General features: G+C 40.9%; 1 pseudogene; it reads left to right on the plus strand.

Moving 5' to 3' along the window:
- The first annotated feature begins 3,036 nt into the window (after positions 1 to 3,036).
- On the plus strand, positions 3,037 to 4,734 carry LOC109875034 (transcription factor HES-5-like; annotated as a pseudogene).
- The last annotated feature ends 5,142 nt before the right edge of the window (positions 4,735 to 9,876 follow it).

Below are 9,876 nucleotides of genomic sequence, written 5' to 3' on the forward strand. Positions count from 1 at the left end.
TTTGATCCTTCTCTGTCCTTCTCTGTCCTTCGATGCCCACATAAAACAAATATGTAAAACATAATTCCTGGGTTATACCATCACTCTCCCAGCCAGATGCAGAAAAGCTCATCCACGCCTTCATCTTCTCTTGGATCGACTACAGCAATGTACCATTTGGGGACCTCCTAGCCAAATTACTACAGAGGCGCCAACTTATCCAGAACAGTGCTGCCAGGGTCCTGACCAGGACCAAGAAGTCAGACCACATCACACCTATCCTGGCCTCCACTGGCTACCGAGCAACTACAGGATCGACTTCAAAATTCCCATGCTTTTATTTAAGGCCCTGAATGGATTGAGCCGCACCTACAACAGTGACCTCATCTCAATCAGTGAGCCAACTTGCAGTCTCCGGTCGAGCCACTTCCTACTGCTTCAAGTCACAACTCCGAACTGTAGAGGACAGAGTCTTCTGCTCCCTTGCCCCTCGCCTATGGAATGCTCTCCCTGACTATCTGAGAGCCGCTCTATCACTCAGAACTTTTAAAACCTACTTCTACAGACTGTCTTTTTCATAGTCCTAGGCCCAATCTAAAATATATTTAGCAACTAGCCCACTTTTGCTATTTTACCTGCCTTGATTCTAAATATGTTGTTTATATTGTATATATAGTGAACAATAATATTAACGCAATCCTGATCAACATCCTTATCAATTCCTATAAGGAAATCAGTCAATTGGAATAAATCAATTAAGCTCTAATCTATGGATTTCACATGACTGAGAATACAGATATGCATCTGTTGGTCACAGATACCTTTAAAAAAAAGGTAAGGGTGTGGATCAGAAACCAGTCCCTATCTGGTGTGCAGCGTGACACATCTCCATCACATAGAGTTGATCAGGATGTTGATTGTGGCCTGTGGAATGTTATCCCACTCCTCTTCGATGGCTGTGCGAAGTTACTGAATATTGTCGGGAGCTGGAACATGATGTCATACACATCGAACACGTACACGCATCCCAAACATGCTCAATAGGTCTGGTGAGTATGCAGGCCATGAAAAGAGCTGGAACATTTTCAGCTTCTAGGAATTGTGTACAGATCCTTGTAACATGGGGTAGTGCATTAGGTGATCGCGGAGGATGAATGGCACGACAATAGGGCTCAGGATCTCATCACGTTATCTCTGTGCATTGAATTTGACATTGATAAAATGCGATTGTGTTCATTGTCCATTTGGACACACCTACTCATTCCAAGGTCTTTATTTATTTTTACTATTGTCTACATTGTAGAATAATAGTGAAGACATCAAAACTATGAAATAACACATATGGAATCATGTAGTAACCAAAAAAAGTGTTAAACAAATCTAAATGTATTTTATATTTGAGATTCTTCAAAGCAGGCACCAATTGCCTTTGTTTAACATTTTCTTGGTTATTACATGATTCCATATGTGTTATTTCATAGTTGTAATGTCTTCACTACTATTATATAATGTAGAAAATAGTACAAATAAAGAAAGCCCTCTGAATGAGTAGGTGTTCTAAAACTTTTTACCTGTAGTGTGGGTCAAGGACTAGTTAAAGTGTATATTTACCTGGATTTTTTCCTTATTGTAGGCTACAACTTTAACCAGTTTTAGTCTTGAAATCTTTGGTTGTTTACTACACTACTTATTCTGTTTAGCACATGTCCTGACATGTGAATCCTTAAAGAACTATGCTGAATGGGTGTAGACAAAGAAGAGCTCTCCAGTAGGGGTACCAAAACATTCAAGGAACATTTTCTCAAAAGTGGGGTTACAAGTTTATCAACTTCCAAAGCAGAGTTGCTTTCCCATTGTTCCTCAACTGTAGTGTATGATATACCATTTTCTAGCTCTGAGTCTCGACTTTTATCCAATGTAAAAAACTACATTTCAAATGTTCCTACATAGGACCAAATCCAGGTGGTTAGTCACATTTATGAATGTGTTATTCAATGCTATGGGATATAGGTGTTACAACCAAATGCAATATTTTATCAAATATTTTGTAAATCTTTTTTTAGGGTACCTAAAGAGGTCCTAGAATTCAAAATGAAATAGCTAAATGATCCATGGTATGACCATCTTAAAACAATTCCATATGTTAGCATAGTCCCCCAGACTATGTTTCCCTCCAGAATCTAGATGGTCTGTGACGTCAGGCTCTGTCTACAGTACAACACAGAGCCAATAGCTGTCACTAATTGTCCACTGGGCAGGTTTTGTAGTGCATTGATCACAGCACACAGGAGTCAGTGTGGGAAACTCAGATCAGCTCTCTAGTCACACTGACCAGTAGCTCCAAGACCGAGGACACATCTGCTGCTTCTGGACTCCCAATACAGGAAATATATTCCCTCCCAAAAACGTTATATCCTATTTTGACCTAATATTGTCTAATTGTTTTATTTTTCGGGTTTAAAAGAGGTGAAATACTGAAATCACAAGGAATTACCAAATGGATATTGTTTAGAAATAAAGTAAAATAATGCAAATCATTCATCAAATCAGATTAACAGGTCATAGTTCAAAATCATTTAAAGTGCCTAAACTTGACCAAAACTACACTGTATCAAGGAAATAGTAGGCTGTTCTAAAAAAAAATAACAATCAAAAGGATTTGGGTAGCACCAAGAGTTTTAATGTACAGGATTTGTGTCAGTCGCTAGGATTTGTGTCCGAGTCATTATTTTATAATGTGGTGTTTTAATGAATTTTTGTAAATTGTGATGATGAGCATGTGCACTGTCTGTGTCATTGATCCCAACATCAGGCAGCAGATCTGGGAGTCACCACTTTCCCAGATTCACACAGCGCTCTGTGAGACACTCTCCATCACCCCCCACCTGTTCCCTTGAGATGTGACCATTGTCCCCCAGCAATAAGAACACTGAGCATGTGGCAGCTCCACATTACTCGTTGTCCTCCCAAGCTCACCCATTGGCTACAGTCTGTGAGATTCTCCTACAAGCCCAAGACACACACATTCATATGCAGATTTGGGAGTATATATAGGAGATGAAGCCAGTAGAAATCAGATTCTCTCTACAGAGGCCTCTACAGCACAGACATCCAGCCAAGGCACCTACAATAACTTCAGCTATGATCCTCTGAGGAGCACCTGACTCTGACCAATAAGGTAAATTGAAGATTCAAATTCAAGGAAATTAATTTAATTTGATTGATTGTTTGTGTTTAAATAATGTCATTTCCAGAATAAGGTTATTAACTTGCCTCTTCTCTTCTTGCAGTGAAGAAAGCCATTGGTGGAGAAGCATAGATCGTATCAACAGCAGCCTTTCCTGGGTCCAGAGATCCTCAATCAGCAGCCTGACTCCAAGCTAGAGAAAGCCGACATCCTGGAGATGACAGTTTGCTTCCTGAAACGACAGCAACAGTACCAGCCAGTGAGCTCCTCCTCCTGTTCAGCACCTGTCAATCAGGGTTACTCCAGATGTGTCCAAGAGATTGTGCACTTCCTGTCCAAGGATGAGGTGAAGACACAGTCCCAGAGAAGACTGCTGAGCCACTTCCAGAGCCTGCAGCCATCCTCTGATAAGAACAGAATGGAAAGTGACCTGCCTCAGCTCAGCTCACCAACCCAGCACAGCATGAGCAAAGACTAGAGTCCAATCAACAGCGCCCTCTAGAGGCCCTGGTAGAGTCCTACAGAATGGAGCTCAACTCGCAGACAATCACAATGGACCATGTTGGTCTAAAATGTATGTCATGGACAGTAGTGAGAATAGGAAGGTATATTCCTCATATTCTGTTTATGCATGAGGTTTTAAACATCTTGTGACTAAGAACATTTTAATGAAAATTTAATTGAACAATCCATTTTTGTCGTTTTATTTGAAATAATAACCTTTATGTTTTATGAAACGTGTCATGTTGATCATAAAAAATAATAACTTGAATGGTCCTCCATGAGGATTTTTAACCAAAAATAGGTTTTATATCAACAAACGGTTTGCAATTGTCAATTTGACTCATGTTTTAAGCTCAAACCATATAGGAAAACATTTAGTTACCACTACATTTTTCTCATGATAAGGTAATATTGAAAGGTTATTGAGTATGTATCAGTCTGAGTATTTACCCCAAAATGCTAGAATTTGCTTTATGTCAATGTTATTCTGATAATTTCAGTGAAGATATTGCAGAGAAACGTGTGTTCTCTCAATGTAAAACCTCTTGTTTATTTTAAACAATATCTTGTCTTTCATAAAGACAATAAATGTGTTTCCTGTACTCTGTTGGAGTATCATAAGAACTTGGGACAATTATCCAAGACTTGTTGTGATGTTTAATCACATGTGTCTATTCACCTTGAGGTGATGTCTCATTGAGTCAATTTGAATAATCAAAAAAAAGTTATGAATTGATTGATATCTTGTTCTTCACTTTTTTCCCCAGTCTGTGCTAGTTACTCATCCCCTCATGCAAGAACAAATTGGAATGTGTGAGTGAAACCTACGCGTGTGCTCTTAGAGTTGTCCATGGTGCTAAACTAGAATTGCCCACCACTGAACAATGTAGCACCGGAAGCAGTCTTTCTAACCTAAGCTACTAATGCCATTGCCAGCTCAGGTTGATAAATGTTAGCCTCCCTACATAATTATGTTGAAAGTCATTCCACCATTGACAGTGTGTAACTTGAGTCACTGTGATAACAGTGAATGACATGCTACACGATATTACAAATATAATTAAGAAAATAATCAGGAATGTTTAAGTGGTATCAATGACAACATGTAAAAATAATCATTGCTGAACTTGAAATGAAAAGTAATATCATGCAACAAAACAGAGTATAAAGCCTTCATAAAAAGTTAAATAATTTGAGAAGCTTAATCCCTATAAGAATAAAATTGCTTTGAAGTGTATTCATCATACACTGTAGACAATTTCATGGGTAAATTAAAACAAGATATATTTTTGAATACGTAGTGTTATTGGATTCAGCTATTTCAGCCACACTCGTTGCTGAAAGGTATATTTAAAAAACAAACATTTTAAAGCACACAGCAACGCAATCTCCATTGACAAACACTGAAGAGCTCAATGACCTTCGACATGGCACCATCATAGGATACCACATTTCCAACAAGTCAGTTTGTCAAATTAAAGCATTGCTAGAGCTGCCCCGGTCAACTGTAAGTGCTGTTATTGTGAGGTGGAAAGGTCTATGAGCAACAACGGCTCAGCCGCAAAGTGGTAGGCCACACAAGCTCACAGAACGGGACCGCCAAGTGCTGAAGGGCGTAGTGCATAAAAATCATCTGTCCTCGGTTGCAACACTCACTACCAAGTTCCAAACTGCCTCCGGAAGCAACTTCAGCCAATAACTGTTCTTAGGGAGCTTCATCAAATGGGTTTCCATTGCTGAGCTGAAGAACACAGGCTTAAAATTGCCATGCGCAAAGCCAAGCATCGGCTGAAGTGGTAGAAAGCTTGCTGCTATTGAACTCTGGAGCAGTGAATCATGCTTCACCATCTGGCAGCCTGACGGACGAATCTGGGTTTGGTGGATGCTAGGAAAAAGCTACCGGCTCAAATCCATAGTGCCAACTGTAAAGTTTAGTGAAGGAGGAATAATGGTCTGGGGATGTTTTTCATGGTTCCGAATAGGTCCCTTAGTTCCAGTGACGCTACAGCATACAATGACATTATAGACAATTCTGTGCTTCCAACTTCGTGGCAACAGTTTGGGGAAGACCCTTTCCTGTTTCAGAATGACAATGCCCTTGTGCACAAAGCGAGATCCATACAGAAGTGGTCTGTCGAGATCTGTGTGGAAGTACTTGACTGGCCTGCACAGAGCCCTGACCTCAACCCCATCGCCACAAGCCAGGCCTAATTGCCCAACATTAGTGCCCGACCTCACTAATGCTCATGGCTGAATGGAGGCTGTTATTGCAGCAAAGGGGGAATTAATGTTCATGATTTTGGAATGATGCTTCAACAAGTAGATGTCCACAAACTTTTGGTCAAGTAGTGTATGCGCAAATGTTGCACAACTGGCATAACATAATCATGCCACAAAGATAATATGCATTGGTTGTTAGCCTGAGGTGCAAATCTGATCCAAAATGTTGAGATACTTTCTCCAGTCTTGTGGCCATTGTCAGTATTACCACGGTCTATACAGAGAGCCTTCGGATCGCGGTGATGATCTCGATGTTGACCGCTTGGCAGGGCTTTGCTTGGACGGTGGTGTTCTCTGGAGCACTTAGAACCGTTTGATCTCCCCTCGTTCTGCCGCCTGCAGGGACACGTGAAGGGACAGCTGCCGGAGGGTCTCCTGCAGACACTGGGAGAATCCCTGCGAGTAGTTAGGTGAAACACTCGCAGTGGTTGTCTCCTATAGGAAACTCAATACCATCTCTAAAATATCGGCTTTCTCCAGTTTGGATGCGGGCTGCCGATATTGCTGGCTACACATCTGTCCACTGTGGAAGTGTCCTCAGCTGCTATAGATTAGTCTCTCCGAAAATTCTCCGCAATTACTTTCCGTATCTAAAGGAAGGAAACAGAACAAGATTAGGCTATTACTCATGATAAACTTCGATAAGCACAAACGTTCTGAAATTGAGTATTAGCCTATACTTACCTAATTGTTGGATGAACAGAACGAGTTCAACAGAAGTATTACTTTTAGCAAAAGTAGCCATGGCAGTTACCTGGGAGCTGTAGAGTGGCTGTTCTTTAATGAGCCCTTTCAAAGCGTATCCGCACAGCTCTTCAGCAACCCAACCTAGATAAATCTGTGTTAAGTCTGAGGACTCAGTATTTATACCATGCGCCGCCTACTTAATTGCGTAGACTTTCAACACCTGAGACTTTCCCCCACACTCGACAGGCAACCGTTGAGCCAACGATCTGCAATATTATTTTGGTGACGTATATTTGATTACATCCCCCATCTGCCATGTGAGTCACGCCTTTGGAAAGAACATAAGCGTGTGGGTTAATCACACCTTACAGTACATTGGCGCCTTACTATTGAGAAAAAAAAATATTTCTTGTTTGACTGGTCTTTGTTGTCCACCACATGGTGAAATAGAGGGGAAACATGAGCAGCCAGGCACACTTAACATAAAAAATACATGTTGTATTCATATAACTCAGCTATATCCATGCGTTGTTCCACAGGAGATCGAATGTGTGTTTGCCTTCCACTTTCCGTTCGCCTACCATTGTGTTTCCTGCACCATCTGAGGTAAATCAGTTAAACAGGGAGTCACATTGAGATTAAAAATCTATTTAACAAGAGACCCCCGTTTAAAATATAATTCAGCACACAATAACAAAATAAACATTTAATAAAAGCAATCACATTCAGTTACGTAGAGGTCCTCATCAATATTTTAAACTGACTGAGTGGCACCAGCACATGTAACTGCATTGAACTCTGCAAATTGTTCTGGGCAAAAAAACAAAACGCAGATTTTCCCAAATCTGTGTAGACTGAAGAGATCTCTAGTGTTATCCATTCTTGAGAACGGATTTGGTAATTTATGAGTATTAACTTAATTAATGAAGTTACATATGAAGACATTTTCTGTAAGATTGCTTAGTAAATAATGTGAATGCAGCTGTCACGTTCTGACCTTAGTTCCTTTGTTAGGTATTTTAGTATGATCAGGGCGTGAGTTGGGTGGGTTTGTCTATGTTCCGTTTTGTGTTTTGTGTTTGGCATGCTATGGTTCTCAATCAGAGGCAGGTGTCGTTAGTTGTCTCTGATTGAGAATCATACTTAGGTAGCCTTTTCCCACTTGTGTTTCGTGGGTGTTTATTTTCGGTGTCTGTGTGTTCCACATGGAACTGTTTCGGTTGGTTATTTCACGTGTCGTTTATTGTTTTGTTTCATTGTTCTATTGTTTTAATAAAGAGCATGAACACATACCACGCTGCGCATTGGTCCTCTGATCCTTCCTACGACAGCCGTTACATCAGCTCTCTTCTTACAGAGAGGCCCATCCCACATTTTTATACAGACTACAATGATGAGCGCTAAAATTGTCCCCTGTGATAAAACGTATTGCGGAATGGTAGACTGCGCCCAAGGGTTTTAAAGGTTGCCGCATGCTGGTAAACAATATCACCAAAAATCCAATACAGGGAGAGGCGTTGTTTGAACCATCTCTCTCCTATTTTCAATACTGAGGCATGATTTATTTTGAATATATATTTTTTTTAACTAACTAAGTAAATACCCCACTCCCAGCATATTTCTCTGGAGTATTTATAAATAAGAGGTCAATCAAAGTCAATTTCGTAGGGTCCTTTAAGTTTGGACGAGTAGGCTTTGTAATCAGTTGGGTCAAATTTAGATTAGTACAAAAATCCTTTAAACAGTCAGCATCCTGCGTTCCCCATGCAATATTAAAATCTCCAGCGATTAACACCTCTGGGGCAGTAAAAATGGCAATTAAATCAGTGCGTTTGTTTAGTACACACTTCTTGCCGGAGTGTGGAAGATAGATTCCTATAACTGTTACTTTTGAGATTGAACCCACCTGAAGACTTAAATCCATGTTTAGGACTCGAGGTAGCCTTTAACAGAGACACAGAAAGAAGATTATTTGTGTAGCAACACCACCACCTTTGCCTTTCCTGTTAGCCCTAAACACATTGTAACCATTCATAGCAATATCAGAGTCCAGAGTTTTATCAGTTAACCAGGTTTCAGATAAAACAAAAATAGCAGGGTCTGCCTGAGAGAACCAGATCTTCACATGATCCATTTTAGGTAATAAACTATGAATGTTAAGATGTAAAAATGTCAAACCTTTTCTGAATTTACAATCACATAGAGTACAAGTCAGATTACTTTGAGATTTCAGAACAACAGGAGACTCAAAGATTGGTTTATACCTATTACGGAAAGAAAACAAAGTAGGAATAGCAATTACATTTCTCTGGTTAGCACCATTAGCACCAATTACATTTCTCTGGTTAGCACTTTCAGACAGTGGCAGATTTAGGCATAGGCGACACGGGCAGCCGCCCAGGGCAACATCTTGCCGGGGGCAGCATGGGGCACCCGCACAATTATTATTATTTAAAAAAAAAAATATATATATATATATATAAAACTCAGCAACAAAAAAAACATCCTCTCACTGTCAACTGCATTTATTTTCAGCAAACTTAGCATGTGTAAATATTTGTATGAGACATAAACTGAACAAGTTCCACAGACATGTGACTAACATAAATGGAATAATGTGTCCCTGAACAAAGGGGGGTGGGCCAGAATCAAAAGTAACAGTCAGCATCTGGTGTGGCCACCAGCTGCATTAAGTACTGCTGTGCATCTCCTCCTCATGGACTGCACCAGATTTGCCAGGTCTTGTTGTGAGATGTTACCCCACTCTTCCACCAAGGCACCTGCAAGTTCCCGGACATTTCTGGGGGGAATGGCCCTATCCCTCACCCTCTGATCCAACAGGTCCCAGATGTGCTCAATGGGATTGCGATCCGTCTCTTCGCTGGCCATTCCTGTCTTGCAGGAAATCACGCACAGAACGAGCAGTATGGCTGGTGGCATTGTCATGCTGGAGGGTCATGTCAGGATGAGCCTGCAGGAAGGGTAGCACATGAGGGAGGAGGATGTCTTCCCTTTAACGCACAGCGTTGAGATTACCTTGCAATGACAACAAGCTCAGTCCGATTATGCTGTGACACACCGCCCCAGACCATGACGGACTCTCCACCTACAAATTGAGCCCGCTCCAGAGTACAGGCCTTGGTGTAATGCTCATTCCTTCGATGATAAACGGGAATCCGACCATCACCACTGGTGAGACAAAACCACGACTCGTCAGTGAAGTCCTGTCTGGTCGTGTC

This window comes from Oncorhynchus kisutch, linkage group LG1 (genome assembly GCF_002021735.2).
Source record: "Oncorhynchus kisutch isolate 150728-3 linkage group LG1, Okis_V2, whole genome shotgun sequence".
NCBI lineage: Eukaryota > Metazoa > Chordata > Actinopteri > Salmoniformes > Salmonidae > Oncorhynchus > Oncorhynchus kisutch.